Here is a 12,540-nt window from a genome sequence, read left to right on the forward strand (position 1 = left end):
GATCCTGTGGTTTTATGAAGTTATATCATTTACTCTGCTTGAAACACAAACTTGCTGTCTAGGAAATGCTAATTATTCCTCAGGGGATCGCTTCTAGATCGTTGCAAGTACAGCCTTTGTCCACACACACTGGAATTTTTGTGTTTTTTGAGACGGAGTCTCACTCTGTCGCCCAGGCTGGAGTGCAGTGGCGCGATCTTGGCTCACTGAAATCTCCGCCCTCGGAGTTCAAGCGGTTCTCCTGCCTCAGCCTCCCGAGTAGCTGGGATTACAGGTGCCTGCCACCGCGCCCAGCTAATTGTTTGTATTTTTAGTGGAGACGGAATTTCACCATCTTGGCCAGGCTGGTCTTGAATTCCTGACCTGGTGATCCACCCGCCTCGGCCTCCCAGAGTGCTGGGATTACAGGCGTGAGCCACAGCGCCCGGCCTACAAACTGGAATTTTTAACCGTTTTCAGTTGTTGGAGATGTTGTAGGAGCTGTTGCTTTTTTTCTTGACTTGCATGTGTGGTGTGTGTTTACATGTGCTGTTCTGTTTCTTGGGATGGAAAGGGGTACCAGCATATTCCTTAAACTTTGGTAGTAGCATTTTAAAGAATGTTATTTTCAGACCGGGCTTGGTGGCTCATCCCTGTAATCCTAGCACTTTGGGAGGCCAAGGCTGGGGGATCACGAGGTCATGAGATCGAGACCATCCTGGCTAACACAGTGAAACCCCGTCTCTACTAAAAATACAAAAAAAAGAAAAAGCCAGGCTTGGTGGCGGGCGCCTGTAGTCCCAGCTACTCAGGAGGCTGAGCCAGGAGAATGTGAACCTGGGAAGTGGAGCTTGCTGTGAGCCCAGATCTCACCACTGCACTCCAGTCTGGGCGACAGAGAAAGACACCGTCTCAAAAAAAAAAAATTTCAAATGAAAATACTGTTTATGTACGGTCTCTGTTACCTAGCCTGGAGTGCACTGGTGTAATGACAGCTCACGGCAGCCTCAAATTCCTGGGCACAAGCGATTCTCTTGCCCCAGTGTTCAGGAGTTTGAAGTTGCTGTGAGCTGTGATCTCACCACTACGTTCCAGGCCGGGAGTACAGGTGTGGGCTGTGGTCTCACCGCTGCATTCCAGGCCGGGATTACAGGTGTGAGCTGTGATCTCACCACTGCATTTCAGGCCGGGATTACAGGTGTGAGCTGTGATCTCACCACTGCATTCAGGCCAGGATTACAGGAGTGAGCTGTGATCTCACCGCTACATTCCAGGCCGGGAATACAGGTGAGCTAGGATCTCACCACTCCTTCCAAGGTGCTGGGATTATAGGTGTGAGCCACCACACACCTGGCTAAGATTTTGAGTTTTTTGGAATTCTTTTTTTTTTTTTTTTTTTTTTTGAGATGGAGTCTCGCTCTGTCCTTGAGGCTGGAGTGCAGTGGCGTGATCTCGGCTCACTGCAAGCTCTGCCTTCTGGGTTCACGCCATTCTCCTGCTTTAGCCTCTTGAGTAGCTGGGACTATAGGTGCCCGCCACTATGCCCGGCTAATTTTTTTTTGTATTTTTAGTAGAGATGGGGTTTCGCTGTGCTAGTGTGCTAGATGGTCTTGATCTCCTGACCTCGTGATCCGCCCACCTCAGCCTCCCAAAGTGCTGGGATTACAGGCATGAGCCGTCGCGCCTGGCCCGATTTTTAGTTTTTAAAGAAAATTCTCCTTACCATTCATCCAGAGCCATTTGTATTGAATTGAATTCTACCCACGCTAACGTGATAAACATCAAAATAAGTCGACTTTTCAGTGAGGGCCAGAATTCAGACCTTATTTTTTTGAGACGGCATCTCGCTCTGACGCCAGGCTGGAGGGCAATGGCGCGATCTTGACTTGCTGCAACCTCCGCCTCCCGGGTTCAAGCAGTTCTTGTGCCTCAGCCTCCTGAGTAGCTGGGATTACAGGCACGTGCCACCACACCCAACTAATTTTTGTATTTTTAGTAGAGACAGGGTTTTACCATGTTGGCCAGGATGGTCTTGATCTCCTGACCTCGTGATTCACCCGCCTTGGCCTCCCAAAGTGCTGGGATTACAGCTGTGAGCCACTGCGCCTGGCCGAATTCAGAACTTTTGAACAGTAATAATGAGCCTTGCAGTAGAGATGAGTAAGAAGGGTGGTGAGATGGAGGCTGGGCCTCCCACTTGTGCTCAGGGAAGAGTCTTGTGGCCACCGAGGCTAACATGTATCCTGGACTTCTCATGGGCCTGGGAACCTCTACTGGTACTGAGTACACAAGGGGATGAATGGCTTTTTTCACAGAAGGGAGCTTAGCATTTGTTTAGTGTGAATTACATTATTAACCTAGAGGATATTTCGGCACCTCCTTTTTTGTAGGGCATCATTTCCAAATTTTAACCTGGGTGGTAACACAGGTTAATGGAATAAATTGTAAAGAATTGGTACCAGTGAAATGCAGATAAATTGTTTAAAATCTTTTTTTTTTTTTTTTTTTTTTTAGACAGAGGTTTTCCTCTTGTTGCCCAGGCTGGAGTGTAATGGTGCGATCTCGGCTCACTGCAGCCTCTGCCTCCTGGGCTCAAGTGATTCTCCTGCTTCAGCCTCCCGAGTACTTGGGATTACAGGTGTGCACCACACCACCCCACCCAGTTAATTTTGTATTTTTAGTAGAGACAGGGTTTATCCATGTTGGTCAGGCTGATCTCAAACTCCTGACCTCAGGTGATCCGCTCGCCTCCGCCTCCCAGAGTGCTGGGATTACAGGTGTGAGCCACAACACCTGGCCCTAAAATCTTTTTTTCTGAATTTAAGCTCAGTGTTCAGGTTGATGATACAAGTTCTTTTTAAGTTTAAAAATCAAATTAAATATATAAGCTTAAAGCATACGTAACGTAGAGTAATTATGTAAAGGCCAAAGTGTTATTACGAGTCTCACTCTGTCGCCCAGGCTGGAGTGCAGTGGCGTGAATCTCAGCTCACTGCAACCTTGGCTTCTTGGATTCAAGCAATTCTCCTGCCTCAGCCTCCTGAGTAGCCACTGCGCCCGTCCTAAGGCCGAAATAGTATTAATGCTTATTTCAGATTCGCCTACTAAATTCAGCATCACTGTAGAGTGAGAAAATAATGTAACAACCCATGGTTGGTCCCTTATTTGAACCATAATGATTTTGTTAGAATTCCAACTTTAAAGTGAATTTATGTTTTGAATTTATATTAAAAATTATCAGAAATTTTGGAAGAGTACATAAGTAGTTTAGGTTTAAAATTTGGCTCATTTCATTGAAATACTAAATAATGTATTAATGTGGGGGAAGAGAGAAAGATGAGGACTGTGATCCTGTCCTTGGCTGCTGTATTTTAGTAATTTGACTAAGATGTGGATCCAAGTACCGTTTCCACAGTGGCTGGGGAGCCTCGAGCCCAGTGTGGATGGGTGGGGGCGCAGCGTGTACAAGATTGTCAGGGTGCATGGTTTTCCGGAAAACAAATGGCTTCTTCAAGTCCTTGATTTTTGGATACACAGGCTGCCGGGCTGTGTGTAAAGGAAGGCAGCGTTTTCCTCTCTCAGAGCCTCAGACTGGCTGGAGGCACAGGTGTTCCTGGGAGACTGGAGGGTGGGCTCCAGGGGGGTGTTCTGGGCCACCTGGGCAGGGCTCTTGGAGGTGAGCCAGTGGAGGTTGCCTCCCACATGTGACTGGCCCTGTAGCCTGGCTCTGGGGAACCTGGAATTCAGGCTGGAAGAGACTTTGGGGCAGATTTTAGAGCAGCTGGAGCGTGAGGTCTGCCTGTCTGGTGGGGAGTATTTTTACTTTGTCAGTGATAGACTGAAATGCCCTCTTTGAGGACAGGGTGTTTGTTTGTTTGTTTGTTTGTTTTTAAAGACGGTCTCACTCTGTTGCCCAGGCTGGGGTGCAGTGACACAATCTCCGCTCACTGCAACCTCCACCTCCCGCATGCAAGTGATTCTCCTGGCTCAGCCTCCTGAGTAGGTGGGTTTACAGATGCCTGCCACCACACCTGGCTCATTTTTATATTTGTATTTTATTTATTTATCTATTTTTTGAGACGGAGTCTCCTCTGTTGCCCAGGCTGGAGTGCAGTGGAGCGATCTCGGCTCACTGCAACCTCTGCCTTCTGGGTTCAAGCAATTCTTCTGTCTCAGCCTCCCCAGTAGCTGGGACTACAGGTGTGCGCCACCATGCCCGGCTAATTTTTTTGTATTTTTAGCAGAGACAGGGTTTCACCATGTTGGCCAGGCTGGTCTCTATCTCCTGACCTCGGGTCATCTGCCAAAAGTGCTGGGATGACAGGTGTGAGCCACTGCACCTGGCTAAGGACAAGGCACATATTTGTCCAAGGGCCTGGTTTGGAGCCTGTGACTGGTAAAGTGTTTTTAGGAAGATCAATTGGACAGGACAGTTTGGGTTTGTTGTTGCTATTTTTGTTGCCATGGTAACAAACTATATGTACTTTATGAATAAAAATAGGCAACTGTTTAACAGTTGTTTATACTTTGAAAATGTCAAATGAATTTGACACATTTTGATCAGTAAGATCCCAGAATATCTAATAGTCAAATATAAAAAGAACAAGTTGAATTTACTATTGCCTACGACAATTTAACGTGCTAAACTAAAACTGTGTTTATTTAGAAAAGTGACCCCTGTCCTATGCCAAAAGAACTATGGGTTCTGCCTAGTGGTAATTCAACACTTTCTTTCTTATGTGGCAGATTGTGTTTGGTAATGTCACATTTGAAGACTTGCTCATTAAATCAGATAGTATCTTCCAAGGTGAAGACTGGAGAGGGGTGAGCCGACAGCCAGTGGCTTCTGGAGCTTTCCAGGTGGAGACTCCAATAAATGAATTGAGGGAACTCATAGTGATTCTATCCTACTCAGAATACGGATAGGCAGAACTGAGCTTCCTGGAGAATACCAGTACCAGAAAGAAGAAGTAAGAAGGAGGGGGTCCTGGGAAGGAGATGGCCAAGGGACATGGCTTGGCAGTCAGGACAGTAGCCTTTGAGAGGGCTGTTGTCTCCAGGATAAGGAAGGAGGCTGGACATAGGGCTGGGGAGGAAGGAGGGAGTGGAGGTAGAAGGAGTGCATGTAAAGTAGGGGCCTTGTAAGGAGAGCAGGGTTGAGATTAGGGTTAGGAAGAGTGGAAACCTCATCACTAAACCAAGGTGAAGTGGCTGAAGGAACCACCAAGAAATGGGAGCCGAGGCCGGGCACGATGGCTCACGCCTGTGATCCCAGCACTTTGGGAGGCCGAGGCAGGTGGATCACAAGGTCAGGAGATCGAGACCATCCTGGCTCACACGGCGAAACCCCGTCTCTACTAAAAATACAAAAAATTAGCCGGGCGTGGTGGCGGGCGCCTGTAGTCCCAGCTACTCAGGAGGCTGAGGCAGGAGTAGTCCCAGCTCCTCAGGAGGCTGAGACAGGAGAATGACGTGAACCTGGGAGGTGGTGCTTGTAGTGAGCCAAGATCGTGCCACTGCACTCCAGCCTGGGGGACGGAGCGAGACTCCGTCTCAGGAAAAAAAAAAAAAAGATGGAGTTGAGACCTGGTCAGCTCTTTGGCCGAGTAGGCAGCAGATGACGTGTGAAGGAGGACAGCTCCCAGTGGAAAAGAAAACGAGATTGTCTTGTTTGAAGAGCTGAGCAGAGCGGGTCAGAACGGAGCTACTTGGAAAGTCTGATGTGTTTCCATATTGAAGGGCTGCAAGGGTGGCTGAAATGCCTTCGTTTTGCGACCTGAAACTCCTGACAAGCTTGTAAGTGGAGCTGAGCCTGGGACACAGGAGTTGGCATGTGTTGGCATAAATGGAAGTTCACAGCAGAGGGCAAATGCCGCTTTGCACTTTGAAAAGTGCTCAGTGTACAAGTCAATTGCCTTTAATAACTACTGTGTATTTAAGCTCCACCTCCCGGGTTCAAGTGATTCTCCTGCCTCAGCCTCCTGAGGAGCTGGGATTACAGGCATGCACTACCATGCTGGCTAATTTTTGTATTTTTAGTAGAGATAGCTTTTTTTTTTTTTTTTTGAGACGGAGTCTTGCTCTGTTGCCCAGGCTGGACTGCAGTGGCCGGATCTCAGCTCACTGCAAGCTCCGCCTCCCGGGTTTACACCATTCTCCTGGCTCAGCCTCCCGAGTAGCTGGGACTACAGGCGCCCGCCACCTCGCCCGGCTAGATTTTTGTATTTTTTAGTAGAGACGGGGTTTCACCGTGTTAGCCAGGATGGTCTCGATCTCCTGACCTCGTGATCCACCCGTCTCGGCCTCCCAAAGTGCTGGGATTACAGGCTTGAGCCACCGCGCCCGGCCGAGATAGCTTTTAAAGAAATTTTGGCTGGGCCCGGTGGCTTTTGCGTGTAATCCCAGCACATCGGGAAGCTGAGGCAGGCAGATCACCTGAGGTCAGAAGTTTGAGATCAGTCTGGCCAATATGGCTAAACTCCGTCTCTACTAAAAATACAAAAATTAGCTGGACGTGGTGGTGGGTGCCTGTAATCCCAGCGACTCAAGAGGCTGAAGCAGGAGAATCGCTTGAACCCACCGGGTAAAGGTTGCGGTCAGCCAAGATGGCACCCCTGTACTCCAGCCTGGGTGACATAGCAAGACTCCGTCTCAAAACCCAAAAGACTCATTTTGCAAATTGAGATACATTGTTATCACTGATTTGTAGACATGGAGCACAGTGCAGCTATTTTAGCATAATTGTTACTTTAAGTTAAAAACCCAGTAACCAACTTACTTCTTTCTCACCTAGTGTTCAGTACTTCATCCAGTGGTAAAACTCTGTGTTCCTTTTATTTTATTATTTAGAGTCTTACTCTGTCACCCAGGCTGGAGTACAGTGGTGCCATCATAGCTCACTGCAGCCTTGAACTCCTGGACTCAAGCGATCCTCCCACCTCAGTCTCCCGTGTATCTGAGAGTACAGGCCTGCATGGCCATTCAGGGCTAATTTTTTTTTTTGGACCTGGGGTCTTGCTATGTTGCCCAGGCTGGTCACAAATTCCTGTCCTCAAGCGGTCCCCCCACCTCGGTCTCCCAAAGTGCTGGGATTACAGGCGTGAGCCATCCCACCTGATCTATACATGTTTTCAAGTGCTGATCATTTACTAATAGGGAAGGGATTGTAGTCAGGCATGGCTCCCCCACTTACTGGCAGGTCCCATTAAGACCTGCGGTTGCAGAAGTACAGCACAGCCCCATGCGTTTTTGGTGGAAATATTCCAGGAGATGAGGCTGTTATAGTAACAGCAGATTTTTCCATTGTGAAAATGTAACTATTCTTGCTTTGTTGAGGAGAAAGGTTTTTTTGGAAAATGAAGAAAAGAGGGTTTCTAAGTTAAGGAAGCTTTTCATGAAGGCAGTTGGCATTTGGGTAGTGTTCTTATCTGTTTAACATTTTTGTGGGGCTCTTATTTTCTTTTATGTTTGGTTTTTGGAGCAATTTATAATATCTTAAATAATGACAGTCATAGCAAATCAACCTCCACACTTTTTCATGAGGAATTTTGGAATTTGCTGCTAAAATGCAGTCCATGAGGGCACGTTTGAGGCACATATTACCATCTCTACGATGTGAAGCGGGCTTTGAGCATGGAACAAGGTGTTACAGCTACACCCTAGGAAGTGGTGGCAGGGAGACCAGGAAGTACCTCACGCGAGAGCCACGGCCCCAGCGGCCCTGCTTTCCTCGTGCACGTCAGCTTAGAGTGCGTGTTGGGCTTCAAACGTCTCCGCTGATTTGTTAGGAACAGAGAAGGTGCTCTGCTGAGAATTCCATAGATTTTTAGACAGTATTTGGTTTTTGCTGCAGTTTGTCATTTGAGATGGAATACTTATGTTCTTTGTCCTGTGAAAGGCATTGGAGTATGACACCAGGATGAGTCTGCCTGCGTCCCCTCCCTGGGATGTTTGACAGTGTCTGGAGACACATTTGGTTAGCATAGACTGGGAGGACTGGTGCTACTGGCATCTAGTGGACAGAGGCCAGGGATGCTGCTAAAAAACCTTACAGTGCACAGGATGCAGGAGGGGAGAGCCGCCTGTTGCATAGCAGCCTAGCAGTTGATAATATAACAAGAATTGAGTATGACTCTTGGTCCTATTGGTGGTAAGTTTTGATAGTTTTTTTTACAGATGATTCCTGCTTAAAACTTTTATGCTACCAAAGCATCTGTTCAAAGTAAACCTGAAAGCGCCTTTTTTTTTTTTTTTTTTTTTTTTTGAGACAGGATCTGCTCTGTTGTCCAGGCTGAAGTGCAGTGGTGTGATCTCGGCTCACTGCAGTGTCCACCTCCCGGTTTCAAGTGATTCTCCTGCCTCAGTCTCCTGAGTAGCTGGAATTACAGACATGTGCCACCACGCCCGGCTAATTTTTCTTTGTTTTTTCAAGGTGGAGTCCTGCTCTGTCTTCCAGGCTGGAGTGCAGTGGCAAAATCTCGGCTCACTGCAACCTCTGCCTCGCGGGTTCAAGTGATTCTCCTGCCTTAGCCTCCTGAGCACCTGGGATTACAGGTGCCTGCTACCACGCGTGGCTAATTTTTTTGTTTTAGTAGAGATAGGGTTTCACCATGTTGGCCAGGCTGGTCTGGAACTCCTGACCTAAGGTGATCTGCTCACCTCAGCCTCCCAAAGTGCTGGGGTTACAGGCGTGAGCTATGGTGCCTCACCTGAAAGTGGCTTTTCTTTTTTTTTTTTTTTTGAGTCGGAGTCTCGCTCTGTCGCCCAGGCTGGAGTGCAGTGGTGCAATCTGGGCTCACTACAAGCTCTGCCTCCTGGGTTCACGCCATTCTCCTGCCTCAGCCTCCCGAGTAGCTGGGACTACAGGCGCCTGCCACCACGCCTGCCTAATTTTTTGTATTTTTAGTAGAGACGGAGTTTCACTGTGTTAGCCAGGATGGTCTCGATCTCCTGACCTCGTGATCCGCCCACCTTGGCCTCCCAAAGTGCTGGGATTATAGGCGTGAGCCACCGCGCCCAGCCGAAAGTGCGTTTTCTAAAACAGAGCCTGGGGGTTGAGACTCATTGCAGTCATAGGTAACTCCTCCTCCTTTGCAGCTTTGAAAGGACGCTCCTGGAATGCAGTTCTGTCTTGCTATCCCTGGTTGTGAGAAGGTTCAGCTAGGTCCCTTAAGGCAGTAGTAGCCTAGCACTGTTATACTTGTGTACTCATAGTCATATTTATTGACTTAATTAGGCTGATACATATAGTCTGAGAACTAGGAATACCTTAGTTACATTGATACAGACATTCTGAGAACGTTTAGTGGGATAAAAGACACTGAGCTGTAGCTGAATTGTTCCAGTTTTTTGTGTTCCTGGTTCCACTGGAGAATGAACTGATGATGTGACATCAGTGTTAGCACAGCCATGCTGGGAAAGACGGCTCTCAAGGTGCTGTTTTTAATGGTGTTTAGTCATTAATAATCGGCAGTAAGAAAACTCATCTTTTGACTTTTATTTGAACAGATGGAATATAGAAAACTTAAAATAGGCCGGGCACGTTGGCTCACGCCTGTCATCCCAGCACTTTGTGTGGTCGAGGCGGGCAGCTCTCCTGAGGTCGGGAGTTCGAGACCAGCCTGACCAACATGGAGAAACCCCGTCTCTACTAACAATACAAAATTAGCCTGGTGTGGTGGCGCACGCCTGTAATCCCAGCTACTCGGGAGGCTAAGGCAGGAGAATCACTTGAACCCGGGAGGTGGAGGTTGCGGTGAGCTGAGATGGCGCCATTGCACTCCAGCCTGGGCAACAAGAGCGAAACTCCATCTCCAAAAAAAAAAAAGAAAGAAAGAAAGAGAAAGAAAACCAGAAATAAGTAAATTTAAAACTACTGTTGTGTTTTTTTTGTTTTGTTTTGTTTTTTTGAGACGGAGTCTTGCTCTGTCACCCAGGCTGGAGTCTTGCTCTGTCACCCAACTTCCTCCTGCCGGGTTCAAGTGATTCTCCTGCCTCAGTCTCCCAAGTAGCTGGGATTACAGGTGCCCACCACCATGCCTGGCTAATTTTTGTATTTTTAGTAGGGATGGGGTTTCACCATGTGGGCCAGGCTGGTCTCGAACTCCTGACCACAAGTGATTCTCCTGCCTTGGCCTCCCAAAGTGCTGGGATTACAGGTGTGAGCCACTGCGCCTGGTCTACTGTTGTGTTTTCAAAGTGGCTTTTTTGGTCTTGTATTTTTCAGAATACAATAGCATTTTGAGTGTATAGAGAATGTTTTAAAAATTCTGTGTTTTTGCCATTTCTGAACTGTTGGAGGATGTCAGGGTAATGAACATCATTTTTATAGTCGTTTGAGCTGGGTGGAAGAAGATGTGGTTTAAATATAAACTGTCTGTTCTGGGTCCTCCGTGAGGACCTGTTCCCACCGCGCCCAGCTTCCCCTGGACTTGCCTACACGTAGTTAAACAACTCAAATCCTGTACACTGGAGTGAACTGCATGTGAGTGTTCTGTGGGCTGGCTGGGCTGATTCATCTTTACGTTGTACACTTCCTGGGGTTGTGGCCTTTGACCCCTGGGTGACCTCCAGGAATTCTGGGTACTCGATAGGACTCAAATGTTTATTGCTGAATTGGTTGGATGTAGGCTTCTGAGTTGGATTGGGTGAATACTGTACTGTAGAAAACCATGTAAAACAGTTATAAATGTAAGTCAGGTTAAATTCACTTCTGATTCTGCAGTTGCTCCCACTTTTTTTTTGTTTTCATTGATGGTAGACTCCCCAGAGTGGCCTTTTTGGCCTTGTACAGTCATGCATCACTTAACGGTGGGAATCATTCTGAGAAATGCATCGTTAGGTGATTTCATTGTTGTGCCAACATCATAGAGCATACTTGTGCAAACCTAGGTGATATAGCCTGCTACACACCCAGGCTGTGTGTACATCCTTTTGCTCCTACAGCCACAGGCTGCACAAACTTAAGCAACATGTGACTGTACTGAACGCTATAACGTGGTAGGTGTTTGTGTGCCTAAACATACTAAAACAGAAAAGACAGTAAAAATAAGGTACAAAAGACAAAAGATGGTGCAGTTCTCTAGGGCACTGAGTGTCAGCAGAGCTTGCAGAACTGGGTGAGTCAGTGAGTGAATGTGAAGGCCTAGGACATGGCCATACACCACTGTCAACTTTATAAACACTGGACATTTAGGCTACACTTTATCTATTTATTTGAGAAGGAGTTTCGTTCTTGTCGCCCAGGCTGCAGTGCAATGGCATGATCTTGGCTCACTGCAACTTCCGCCTCCTGGGTTCAAGCGATTCTTCTGCCTCAGCTTCCCGAGTAGCTGGGATTACCAGCGGTTGAAACCATGCCCAACTAATTTTTTCATTTTTAGCAGAGACGGGGTTTCACCATGTTGGCCAGGTTGGTCTTGAACTCCTGACCTCAGGTGATTCGTCCGCCTTGGCCTCCCAAAGTGCTTGTATTACAGGTGTGAGCCACTGTGCCTGGCCTAAATTTATTTAAAAAGAGTTTTCTTGTCAGGTAGAAGAAAAAAATTTTCAATAATAAATTAGCCTTAACATACTATAACTTTTTTTACTTTATAAACTAATACTTAGTTTAAAACACACATTATACAGACATAAAAAATATTTTTTGTTGTTTTTTTCTGAGACCGCGTCTCACTGTGTGGCCCAGGCTGGAGTGCAATGGTGTGGTCTCGGCTCACCGCAACCTCCACCACCTGGGTTCAAGCAATTCTCCTGCCTCAGCCTCCCAAGTAGCCACCTTGCCTGGCTCATTTTTGTGTTTTTAGTAGAGATGGAGTTTTGCCATGTTGGCCAGGCTGGTCTCGAACTCCTGACCTCAGATGATCTGCCTGCTTTGGCCTCCCAAAGCGCTGGGATTACAGGTGTGAGCCATGCGCCTGACCACAGAAATATTTTTGTATTCTTATTTGATAAGCTTTTTTCTGTTTGTAAAATTATTATTTTTTTTCTTTTTAAACTTTTTTTGTTTAAAAACTAAGACTGAAACACACACTAGCCTAGCCCTATACAGGGTCAGTACCAGCAGTATCACTGTCTTCCACCTCCACATCTTGTCCCACTCCAAAGTTCTCAGGGGCAGTGAACGGGTGCACGGAGCTGTCACCTCTGCTGATAATCACGCCTTCTGGATACTGCCTGAAGGACCTGCCTGGGGCTATTGTATAGTTAACTGTTTAAAAATAAGTAGAAGCAGTATACTCTAAATTAACAATAAAAAGTATAGTGCTGCCGGGCACAGTGACTCATGCCTGTCATCCCAGCACTTTGGGAGGCTGACGCGGGTGGATCACCTGAGGTCATCAGTTCGAGACCAGCCCGGCCAACATGGTGAAAGCCCGTCTCTACTAAAAAAATGTTAGCCGGGCTTGGTGACACACGCCTGTAGTCCCAGCTACTCTGGAGGCCGAGGCAGGAGAATTGCTTGAACCCGGGAGGCGGAGGTTGCAGTGAGCCGAGACCAAGCCACTGCACTCCAGCCTAGGCAACGGAGTGAGACTCTGTCTCAAAAAAAAGAAAAGTATA

General features: G+C 47.3%; 1 protein-coding gene across 3 annotated transcripts in view; it reads left to right on the forward strand.

Moving 5' to 3' along the window:
- The window catches only part of LOC105469351 (forkhead box K2), a 79,293-nt gene that overhangs the window by 1,280 nt on the left and 65,473 nt on the right, over positions 1-12,540 (forward strand). The gene's annotated exons all lie outside the window — the stretch shown is intronic.

The sequence above is a fragment of the Macaca nemestrina genome, chromosome 17 (assembly GCF_043159975.1).
Source record: "Macaca nemestrina isolate mMacNem1 chromosome 17, mMacNem.hap1, whole genome shotgun sequence".
Classification (NCBI taxonomy): Eukaryota; Metazoa; Chordata; class Mammalia; order Primates; family Cercopithecidae; genus Macaca; species Macaca nemestrina.